Source organism: Sceloporus occidentalis, unplaced genomic scaffold, assembly GCF_023333645.1.
Source record: "Sceloporus occidentalis isolate IW3139 unplaced genomic scaffold, rSceOcc1.0.p SCAF_7, whole genome shotgun sequence".
In the NCBI taxonomy this organism is placed as follows: Eukaryota; Metazoa; Chordata; class Lepidosauria; order Squamata; family Phrynosomatidae; genus Sceloporus; species Sceloporus occidentalis.
The window spans coordinates 91,716,258-91,728,895 of NW_028316987.1; positions in this window are offsets into that span (position 1 = coordinate 91,716,258).

A 12,638-nucleotide genomic window follows, 5' to 3' on the forward strand; every position below is an offset into this window, starting at 1 on the left:
TCCCTATATGCCTGCCCATGAATCGAGATCTAGTGGAGGGGTCCTACTCCATGTCCCATCAGTAAGGAAAATACATTGTGGGAGGACAAAAGAGAGAGTATTTTCTGCAGTGGCACCCCAATTGTGGAATTACCTTGCTCTGGAGGCCCAATTGGCACCAAAGTTAGAATAATTTAGGCACCAAGGTGCGTTATAGACCGGCCCATAGAGGTGCCGTCATTACGCGTGAGGGGTGGCGCTTCCTGACACGCCTTGCCCCTTGCACATAACGCGAGCATCCGCACGTCACGGCGCAGTTGTGATGCCACAAGGGCGCCATTGGCGCCTTGTGGCGTCATAACTGCGCCTCAAGAAGAAGCTGCTTTATGTGGCTTTTTGCTGCGCAGGGGAGCCACGTGGTTTGTCTGCTGCAGCACCTTCGCGCAGCAAACAAGGGCGGCAGCAGCAGACTGCCCTTTTGGGCAGTCTGTAATGCGCCCTGGTTATTTTTACAAAAGCTTTCAAGTCAAACTGATTTTATCCAAGCTGCACATGGTTTACAGTTACATTTAAGATTGTTTTAACATCTGATTTTAATTGATAAACTAATGTATTTTAAATCTTTTAAAATAGTTATTTATTTTAAACTGATTTTATTGTATGCCACCCTGAAGCCTTCAGATACAAGGTAAGATATAAATATGGTAGTGGTAGTGGTAATGGTAACAATAATATGATGATGATGATGGCTTCAAACATGTACAGCTTTAATAGGATATCAAATTAATGGTGTTTAGGTCTAACCGATGGCCTAAATACTGTAAAAGCACCAGATCACACCTGATCTCGTTAGCTAAGTAGGTTCAGCTCTGGTTTGTACTTGGGTGAGAGCCTGCCAATGAATACTGGGTGCTATAGGCTATATTTCAGTAGAAGGAACTGGCAAAATTACCTTTGCATATTCCTAAGAAAACCATATGAAGTTAATGGGGTTACCATAAGTCAATAGGTGACTTGAAGGCACCTATACATTTACAGTGTTAGCCAAAATGGCTGTGTGTCACCTCCATTATCAGAGGCAGTGTATTAATAGTGAGACAATGTGTAACAGGGTGCAGTGGCACTTATGTTCTGCTAGCAGACTTCCCCAGAGGCATCTAGTTGTACACCGTGTAAACCTGCAACAGGAATTAAGTACACATGTTCTTAAGATTGCAGTTCCCTGTAACCCTAGGCAGTATAGCCAGTGGTAAGGGATGCTGGGAATTGCATTTCATCATCTGGAGGGCCACATGACTCCCACCCCTGATGTGAACAGAGTGCTGGACTAGATAGGCCTTTCGTCTGTTACAATCTGTCTCTTTTTGTCTTGCCTTTTTAATCCAGCCTTGTGAAAACAAATCAGTTTAACAGCCATTCATCCAGATCAGAAGCCAAAGCAGAGGCAGTGGAGTTGCCTAATAGTAATTAGCTGAGTTAATCCATAATGGTTCACCTCATAATGCCGGATCAGCATATGAATGTATTTCTCCCTCAAATTTAACACATGATTTGAGCCAGTGTTACAGTTGTTATGGATGTTACTTCAAATTCCTGAAGCACTCCAGCTGCAAACCCTTTGCTATAATTTTCTCCTGTTTCTGCTCAAATATCACAGACACCTTTTTCAGACATGAACATTTGGCCACTCTGGGATACATTTAATGAATTAAAACAGAGTCTGAAATGGATCTTTTGTATGAGGACTTAAATTTCTGAGATTTTGAAAGTACAAAGTTTGAATTGAAAAATATGGGATTGAAATAGACGGTTGAATTCTGATAGCCATGACTTCAAAGTGTATGTAATGTGTTTCTCAAGTTTGGATTTGGAGACTGATTTTAAACATATTCCATCTATCTTCCCAACTTGATGGGAGCTCTTTAATAGACCAAGGATTCCAGCCAGAGTGCCAAGAGTTTGACTATATTATATTTAGGACTCTTGAGTACCTCTGATTCTTTGTATTTAAGAAATGCTGCTTCTGACAGAAACAAAAATATCTTCTGCTGCAAATCACAGCAATGGGGAGAATGTCACAGTAAGAAGGGGTTTAGTGCCCCACAGTATGGGAGGCAAGTGTATACAGTTGAGCCTTGTTATACGCTGGGGTTTGGTTCCAAGATCCCCTGTGTATAACAAAATCCATGAATGCTCAAGTCCCATTAAATATAATGACCGCAAAATTGTGTCCCTTATAAAAAATGGAAAATCAAGTTTAATACTTGAAAATTATACTTTTTTAAATATTTTCAAACCATGGATGCTTGAATTCGTGTATAAGAAGGGCTGAGTGTAATTGAATATCCAATAAATCATTGAATACCATTGATAGATCATTGGACACCAATGGTATTCAATATATCATTGTATACCAAAGTGAGAATTATTGATGGCATAGTACAGCCAACCCTCCATATCCACAAACTTTATCCACAGCAGTGATTCCTAAACTTTGGTCTTCCAGATGTTTTGGACTTCAACTTCCAGAAGCCCTAGCTGACTTGGACAACAGTCAGGAATTCTGGGAGCTGAAGTCGAAAACATCTGGAGGACCAACATTTGTGATTCACCGATCCACAGATTTAATCATCCATGGCCTGAATTTTAAAAAAAACACATTAATCCCACAAAGGCAAACCTTGATTTTGTCATTTTATATAGCAGACACCATTTTACTATGCCATTGTATTTAATGAGATTTGAGCATCCATGGATTTTGGTGTCTATGGGGGTCCTGGAACCAAACTGCAGCAGATAACAAGAGCTCGTATTTTTTATTTCTGTATATGGATGGGAAAGAATGGATAGCAAAGAAACAAAGAAATGTGGTGCTGGAGGAGAGCTCTGTCGGTGCAATGGACAAAAAAAAAAAAAAAAAAAAAATGGGTGTGAGCCGAAATGGCTAAACTGAGGCTATCCTGCTTTGGACACATAAGGCAGGAGGCATTAGAAAAGGCTATCAAGCTGGGTAAAATTGAAGACCATAGGAAAAGAGTAAGATCACACTACAATGGATTATCTCCCATGAAGGAAGCAATCTAAGTCCTGAATTTGCTAGGCTTTAGCAGGGCTGCTGATGACCAGGGATCTTGGAGGTCTCTCATTCATAGGGTTGTCATAAGTCGAAACCAACTTGATGGCATGTTACAACAAATAGGAAGTCTGACCTTCTGCTATGGAGTGAGAAGACCTTCTAAAGGAGATTTTGGTTATTAAGTGAAAATGTTTTTTAATCTATCAAAATATGCAATTATGCCACTTTGTGTACTAGTGTACTAGTCCAGTACTCAAACCACTACTCCTTCTAGACTCTCTTCATGATGTACTTTATCATATTTCCAGCAGAGGGTGTTGCAAGCCTGGAATTATCTAAGGTTTCTTGTCTCGCATTTTGAAGGGGGGGGGGGGGATGAAATCCTCAGAAATTTCATTATGTTTCTGTGTGACATAAAAGCAAAAATAGTCTCAGAGCAGAAGTAGTAGACATACACTCTAAATCTAACGCTTTTTCTGCTGTGTTGCATTGCCGTTTGAAATGTCTCTGCCTCTGTTGGGCCACTAAGACAATTCAGGCAGAACTTCCCAGATGAGGGCTGTGTTTGTCGAAACTTGCTTTCGTGTCTGATACTTTGCATTTGAGAACAGGCATCTGAAGACCATGGCTAACATGCAGTAGGTCCACTGATGGAGCATTGAGTGAACCAGCATAGTATACTGGTTTGAGTGTTGGACTAGGACATTGGGAGACCAGGATCCTAGCTCAGCCATGGAAACCCACAGGGCAAATCATACCCTTTGAGCCTCAGAAGATGACAATGGCAAATCCCTTCTGAAGAAACTTGGCCAAGAAAGCCCCATGATAGATTCACCTTAGGGTCACTGTAAGTCAGAAATGACTTGAAGGCACCCAACAACAACAAACTGGTGGAGCATAGCTCTCCACCAACATATTTGTGCTTGTGGTCAATGGAGGCAATGCTTCCTCCTTCTCTGGGCATGCAAGGGCAGGTGAAGACCACTGGCATGCAGCTATGCCCCACCATCAAAGACCAATTTTGTAGTGGACTTTGGAGGAGGTGTCTAGCTGTCCTTGACATCTGGGGAAAGAGAAACAGCAGCCCTTGGCATCCTAAACAAGGGTGGACACTGTTTCAGTCTGGATATGGAAAAAGCCCTCCACTGCAGTTTTGGAATCCAAGAATCCTAGAGTTGGAAGAGACCCCAAGGGCCATCCAGTCCAAGCCCCTTCTGCCATGCAGGAACACAGACTCAAAGCCCCTCCAACAGATGGCCATCCAGTCCCTGTTTAAAGACTTCCAAGGAAGGAGATGCCATCACTTTCCCAAGGGAGTGTGTTCCACTGTCCAACAGCTCTTACTGTCAGGAGGTTTCTCCTAAAGTTTGGGTAAAATCTCTTTTCCTGTAGCTTGCATCCATTGCTCCGTGTCCTATTCTGGAGCAGCAGAAAACAAGTTTGCTCCATCCAGGGACGTAGCCAGGATTTTGGGAAGGGGGGGGGGGTCCAGACTAAGTGCCACCATTTTGAGAGGCTAAGAGCCCCCCTCCAAGACACAAAAAGAGGGTCAAGCGTTTACCTCACGATGGCACCACTTTATCTTCCGTTATGGCTCCGTGCTATGGACTCTTGGGATTTGTAGTTTTGAGGAGCTGTTTAGCCATCTCTGTCAGATGCCACAACAAACTACAAATCCCAGCATTCCACGACATGGAGCCAAGGGAAGTTAAAATGACATCAAACTGGATTATTTTTTCAGTGCAGATGCAAACTGAGTCCTTCCTCTGAAGGTGTTTACATCAGATAAATTCAACTCGATAAAGCAAAGTGCAGCTGCTCAAGCAATGAGCAGCAGCCACTCTGTTCATGCTCAGAGACACTCTGTTCGTGCTTTGGGACACTGCATTCCAACTTCTGAACTGAGCTAAGAACCCAGGCTGCATCCACACAACATTTCATTCCCACTTCCAAGAGGGATTTTTAATTCCAAGACACACACACACACACACACACACACACACACTTTTTAATTCCAAGACTCATCTATCTATCTATCTATCTATCTATCTATCTATCTATCTATCTATCTGACATAATTTTTAATTCCAAGACATTATACGTTCCTTTCTTTTTATAAAAAAACAAACCCCTTTAAGAGAATCCTATTTTGGGAGAAAGACGGGATATAACATCAATCAATAAAAAATTATAGTGCAATAGTCCATCAGTGCATGGCTTGCATTATAAGACTTTATAAATTTAAAACTTTATAAATTTAAAAACAATTAAAATCACAGTCGGATCAGAGTGCTATAGAATCATAGAATCATAGAGTTGGAAGAGACCCCAAGGGCCTTGATCCAGTCCAACCCCATTCTGCCATGCAGGAAATCCAAATCAAAGCATCCCCAACAAATTATGTAATGGGGGTGTCCACCTACGTTGAAGAAAGACATACTTTAGATTAAGGCTATGGAAAATCACCAACTTGAGTCCATACATTAAGAGAAAGGCAGGATATAAGAAACTAATAATAATAATAATAATAATAACAACAACATCTGGGTATTGTAGTTTTATGAGACATTTAGCCTTCTTTGTCAGAGAGCTCTGGTGCCACAACATACTACAAATCCCAGGATTTTCCACAGCATTAAAGTGGTGTCGAATTGGATTATTTCTGCAGTGTGCAGCCTTATTAGACTGCAGTTCCCAGCAGTCTGTGGTGCTGCTGGATGATGGGACCTGCAGTCTAGCATTGCCTGGAGCAGGGCCATAGGACTCAACAGCCCCGATTCATCATCTGGCAGAATTTGGGGGAAACTCCTTTAAAAAGGCGAAAATAAAGAAAATAAAACTCCTTGCAAAGTAAAACCTAGAGATCTGCCAATGGACTTTGCTTCCAAGTCAGGAAGGCATAGCGGCCCAGATTTTGCAGCCGACCTTTCATTGGAGATCCACTGAGATTGATTCCTTATGTTAATTAATTAATCATAGAATCATAGAGTCGGAAGAGACCCCAAAGGCCATCCAGTCCAACCCCATTCTGCCATGCAGGAACTCTCAATCAAAGCATCCCCATTGTCATGCTGAAAAGGGGCCAGCTAAGTGTATTTTATTTCATTTGACTTTTAAAAAAGAGAAAAAACAAAGCTGGAAGGAAGCTTCTTGCTTTTTTGCATCACAGACCCTTCTCTTTTTTGTTGTTGCAAAAATCCAGAAATGACTGTTTTTGAAAACCTGAGTTCATTATCAGAAGAAATGTAGAGTAGAGTCCAAGCCTCCTTTCCCTGGACTTCTGAAATCTGAATTATTCCCAAGCCCAAAACTGCCCCTGAGAGCATCTGGTCTGACCCCAACTCAAGGAAACTTGGGAATCCTGAAGGTTTAGATCAATTACTGAATTATTGAATTATACAAGGAATAGTGGTACAGCTCAGTGTACAGAAGCACAACATTATTTTAAAAATACTGTGTATTAAATTACCTTCAGCCCATGTCTATGAGATGCATATGAAACCCGCAAGGATTTAATGGTTGGACTTGGGTCCCATCTCCAAAATACCCCATTATACATATATAAATATACCAAACTCTGAAAAACTCCAAAAGTCAAAATACATCTAGTTCTCAGCATTTTGGGTAATGGATATCATTATTATTATTATTATTATTATTTTACTATATTCTATATGGATATAACTGCTGAAAGGAAAGTCAGAAATCACCTTTTCTTTCTTTTATATTTCCTTTTAGAAGCTTCCTTCCTTCCTTCCTTCCTTCCTTCCTTCCTTCCTTCCTTCCTTTCTCCCCTTCCTCTTCCTTCCTTTTTTTCCCTTCTTTTCTTCAGTTCTCCCTCCCTCCGTGCCTATCATTCTTCCTTCCTTTTCCCCCTTCCTTCCCTTCTTCCTCTTCCTCCTCCCCCTCCTCCTCTTCTTCCCCAGGAAAGGAGACTTTTATTCTGGCAAAAGCACAGGGGAAGAGGAGGAGGAGGAGGAGGAGTGGAAGAAGGACTCTGATGGAGAGGAAACGAAAGGGAAAGAAATCACAGACCCCCGCCCCCTCCCTCTCTCCCTCTCTCTCTCTCTGAGCCTCCCTGCTCCCTCCCTGGCTGTGACTTCTGAGTCCTCTGTGCTTTTGATGGAGGGGAGGAGGGGGGAGGAAGGAGCTTGGAAGTTCCCAAGCCTGAAAGGGGGGGGGGGGGTCCAAACCCCCCAACCCCCCCTTGGCTATGTCCCTACTCCATCCTCAATATGACAACCCTTCAAATACTTAAACAGGGCTCTCATATCACCTCTTAACCTTCTTTTCTCCAGGCTAAAGATGCCCAGCTCCCTAAGTCTCTCCTTCTAGGGCATGGTTTCCAGGTCCTTAACCATTTTGATTGCCCTTCTCTGGACAAACGCCAGCTTCTCAATATCCTTTTTGGATTGAAGTGCTCAGAACTGGACACAATATTATAGGTGAGGCCCGACCAAAGCAGATTAGAGTGGCACTATTACTTCCCTTGATCTAGACACTGTACTTTTAAAAACCAGAACTGTCTTACATAAACGCTCTTTTAAACAGTCTGGACCCAAATAGGCTGGACCCAGGCCGTATAGGGTGTCACATGTCAAAACCTTAACACTTAAATATCATATCCAGTTCCTTCATGTTTGTTCTTCCACGTATTAGTCTTCTGATTTCTTCTGTTCAGTGTCCATTTTGATTAATGGCTGAGCCTAAGCTTACAAAAACTTGAACTAAACTCTTGTAGCAGCCTTAAAATACTTGTTGTTATGTATCTTTGAGTAATGTCTGACTTATGGCAACCCTAAGGGTTTTCTGAGGCTGAGAGTGTCACCCAGTAAGATTTCATGGCTGAACAGGGATTCGAACTCTGGTCTCCAGAGTTGCAGGCCAATGCTCAAACTGTTATACCACACTACCTCTGGTAAAAGTAGTTAAATGGTACAAATGGGGGGGGGGGCACCTGTTGTAAGCCTCCTATAGGTTTCCAAATTGAATTGTTTTATTTGGAATCATTCGTGGGTTACAGATTGTTACACTGTCAATATCATTGTTGAATATTGATTTTAGTTTCATTGGAAACATGAAAATGTTGAGTTTTCTGTCTTAATATTCCAAATATTCCAAGGGCAAATACTGGTTGACTATTTTTTTTAATTTCCTTTGTAGAAGAAGAAGGGAGGCTGTGTCATAGTAAAAGCTGTTCCTATGTTACCTTATTAGGGCTGAAACCAGTTGTTGTGATGACGTATCTTGATTGTCACATTGTGAAGTCCCACTGGGAATACTTGAGGAGGACTGAAGGGCCCTTGAGGTTTTGAAGAAAACCAAATCTGTTTCTAGGTCATTTCCCATTATTTTGGTGATGGTGCGATTGTTGCCAACCTCATCACTTTCACTCTGCTGAGTGGTATACTGAGACAAAGTGCACATGGCTTCAGCAGTTCACACATTTATGACGTTTGCAATATGTTTCATATACATAAAATTGTGCATGCATTCTAATAAGTATGAAAAGCTGAAAGTGAACACAATTGGCCCTTGTGGTTTCTTCCAATGCTATGATTCTAACATAGATCCTGGGACAAAACAGTATATCCCACAAGTCTGAGGTCTGCCCTTCTTTCCTTCACAGCCTACATTCAAAATCTAGCTAACTAGGCTGATGTGCTTTGGAAATTCAAATTTGCTCCACTGTAATCCCTTTTGATTCTTATCTTTGCTGCAACCTGCTCCTTTTCCTGCCAGAAGGAGAAATAAACCCTTCATATTTATAAGAGGCTCAAGACTGGGAGGCTTACAGTTCCCAATGTTGCCTGGCCTGCTTCTGTATTCATGCACAGGGTGATCACGTAACATGCAAGCGTCTGTTCTCATCTGCCAGTGGTTTCCTTTTCTTGAAGACATGCAATGGCACCGGTGCATTTATTGTACTCTCCTCCACATTTGTTCCTTTGAGAAGCCGAGGAAGAATGTAACATCTTGATGGTGTGCCATCCTTCTGGCTTGCTTTGATGCCACGCCTGTGCCAAAGACAATGCAGCTGATTCACATGGGATCCTGGGAACAAGAAGTCAGAGAGTTTGAAAGCACTTGGTGTCTAAAACCACTATAAAAGTGACTTATGTTCCACCACCCAAAAAGAGCCACCTTCCACGTGTCTTAAAAGAACCTCTGCTGTTTATTCTGTTACCATCCAAAACAAGATGGCTTCTTACAGATGCAGAAAAAAAAATAACATAAAAAGTCAGAATTCCCTGACTTTCTTATTTGGCTGCATTTGTCTACCACTCTGTCAGTTTAAGAGGAAAGAAATGGCAAACCTCCTATAAATTAATTTGGCCAAGAAAACCCCAGAATAGGGTCACCATAAATTGGAATCAATTTGAAGGCCCATAACAACATTGGTTTTCCCAGTCCCAGTATTGCTTTCGAGAAACACATTTCCACAGTAGGTTTCAGGCTCAGTTTCCTAGGAATACTTGCTGGTTTGTTGTTGGTTGTTGTTGTGTGCTTCCTCAGTTGGGTTTAATGGAAAACAGCAGTGTTGGTAAGAACAGTGGACAAAGGCATCCATAGTTTTTTGTGGGTTCATTGGGCTGTGTGACCATGTTGTTTCTGGCATTTCGCCAGCGCTGGCGTCTTCAAAGATCTTTTCTGAAGATGCCAGCCATAGATGCTGGCGAAACATCAGAAACAAACTCTTCTAGAACATGGCCACACAGCCTGAAAAACACACACAAAAAAACAACTATAAAACAGTGGACAAGTTCTCTCCTTGAATACCTTAGCATCTGTTGTATCCCTCTACCACTACAAGCACTAAGAGACTTCCAAACATGGGAATTATTATTTTACTGGTACACTCCCCAAAAGTGCCAGAAAGTTTTCCAAGCCAGCATAGAACTGGGAACCTGAGCCAAATCTCAAATGCTTTGATTAAACGCCTTCCTCCCCTCGAGCCCTTTTGGCTGTGGAAAACAGGGCAATAATTTTGTTAATCCAGCCACTGCGTTCATGAAAATTTGCAAACATCCTCAGGCTGTTATGTGACCATGCCTCTCGGGAAATCTACAAGCAAATAAAGTCTTCACTGTAGTAAAATATGAATAGGTTCTAGATTGACAAACAACCAGGAAATGGAAGATGTTTCTCATTGTTCAGCATTAGCCATTCAGAACAGATTATGATGTTCCCAATGTTAATCTAACGTTAATCTTTTTCAACATTCATACTCCGCATCTGCCCAGAAGACAAAATGTTTCTCAACGGCTGAGTCCTTCGCGTTATTTGCATAACATAAGTGGAGTTACATAAAGACAACCTTTATTTTGCAAATATGAAGCTTGGTTTTCCATAAGCAAAGGAAGGAAAAGAGGACAGAGCATGTCGCACATCAAGTGGTCTCGATTAGGAAGGATTAGTGCCACCAATCTGCTATCATACCAGATCAGGGTTTTCACCTTCTGGAAGTGATCCATATTTAATTCTTTGATATCTGTCCACTTGCCCTACTCAGAACAAACTGTTGGGTAAAGCATTTACATTTTTAGAAATTGAACAAGTCATCCATTTGCTTTGTTTGGATGCTAATTAGTTCTCTGCAGGCCTTTGACTAAACATTTTGCCGCTTTTGCAAAACTGACTATCTCCTGGAGAGCTGAGATGAATTTTCATAGACCAAAATCTAGGGAGAAAAGTGAGAGAGGAAGGGATTTTTGGAGGGAGAGATATTTTCACAAATCTCACTTGTTGGCTTCTATTTTGTCATGCACACCAACGAAATATTTCCTGCGGCATTTGTGTTGGCTCTGCTCATTCTGATTTTGAAGACTTTCTGACACAACTGCAGTGTGTCCAGGGACTAATTTTCTATCCTGGGATCCTCCGGGATTTGTACATGCTGCCAAAAATGCCACCACTGCCCCAAAAGCAATAGGTAGATCCGTTTCAATCTGGTTTAGGAATAGGAATTCCCACGAATCTTGCTGCGAGTCTGGCTCGGATCGAGTACCTGAGTCGTATTACAAAAGGGAGCAAACGGACTCGGTTTTTCTTGACCCATGTTCTTGTTCCCATTGATTTTCTCCGTTGTATTTTGATTCAGACTTTTTTGTTCCCCATTCCCATTGCCTTTCTGGAACTGGTTTATTTTTTTAAAAGCTGTCAATCAAGCGCTTAGGCGATTAGACATCACAGTGACACCAATTTCTTCAATGCATTGTGACACGGCCTATTTTTCTATGAAAACTCTACGAAAGTCTACAAAAGCTCATGCTGCCAACTTTTTTCTTTCAGTTAGTCTCAATGGTGCTACAAGATCTCTTTTACAGACTAACATGGTTATATCTTTGAATTCTAATTAGGTCCATCTGAGCACAAGCTTGCTGGTTTCCCTATGAATTTGATCTGAAATACCCCCTAAAAGAACTTCCTTGGCACAAGAGGGTTAAACACAATTAACCACAAGACTTCTTCCATCCTTGGAGTGACTTGGCAATAAGTTTTCCAATCATCTTGAAGAACAAACAAAAAAATTACTAAAATATTTCTCAAGTAATATCATCAAAGATCTCGAAGAGAAGGGCTAGGCTATTTTAAAATTGATTGAATCAAGGAGGCCAGCATCCTGCCTCTTGGAAAGATTGCTCAATTTGCAATCCAGGTTGAAGCACCCTACAGCCAGCTCTACAATTTCGAATCTCGGGATATGAATTTCTTAAGCTATTTGTCTTGCCCTCTGTTTGACTGTGGAATACAGTCTGTCCTTCATAGCCATGGATTCTGCATCCATAGATTCAACTATCGATAGTTTGAAACTATTCCCCCCTCCCAAAAAAATCCAAAAAGCAAAGCTTAATCTTGTCATTATATATAAGGGACACCATTTTACTACCCCACTGTATATAATGGGATTTGAGCATCTATGAATTTTGGTATCCATGGGGAGTCCTGGAACCAAACCCCAGTAGATATTAAGGGCCCACTGTAATGTATCTTGGAAACTGTTTAGCTGTTTGAATATATTGTTTATCTCAAAACTTCTCCTATTCTAATCAACATTTTAAATTAAACACATTGAACTAAATTGCATGTTTACAGCCTCTGTTGTCAGTAGAAACTGACGGATTCATTTGTAATTGTACAGAGCCCAGAGTCCAACATTGTGCTATTTCTGTTGTTGGCAAAGAAAGCGGCAGAGAGATTTTAAGAAAGCTTTTCATTTTCATGTGAATTTCCTAGGGAGGTAGTTGTGTGTTAGTCTGTTGCAGCCAAAACAACAAAGAACACCTGAATGGCACCTGAAAGTCTAACTAAAGTCCTATTTGATGCTTTTGTGGACCACAGCCTAATTGGCAGTGGATCGAAGCTCCATGGCATGCATCTGATAAAGCGGTCGGCAGTCAATGAAGTTTTTATGTTCCCCAAACTGGTTGTTGTTTCAAAACTCTTTCCCAGTTTCACATGATGTTTGGCTTCAGGGTTTTTTTTCCAAAGTGAAATTCTCCTTTCCCCTTATGAATTTGGGGTCTTTGTTTGCACCACTTTCTTCCACTGCAACACCAGCTATATTTTCATAGAATCGTAG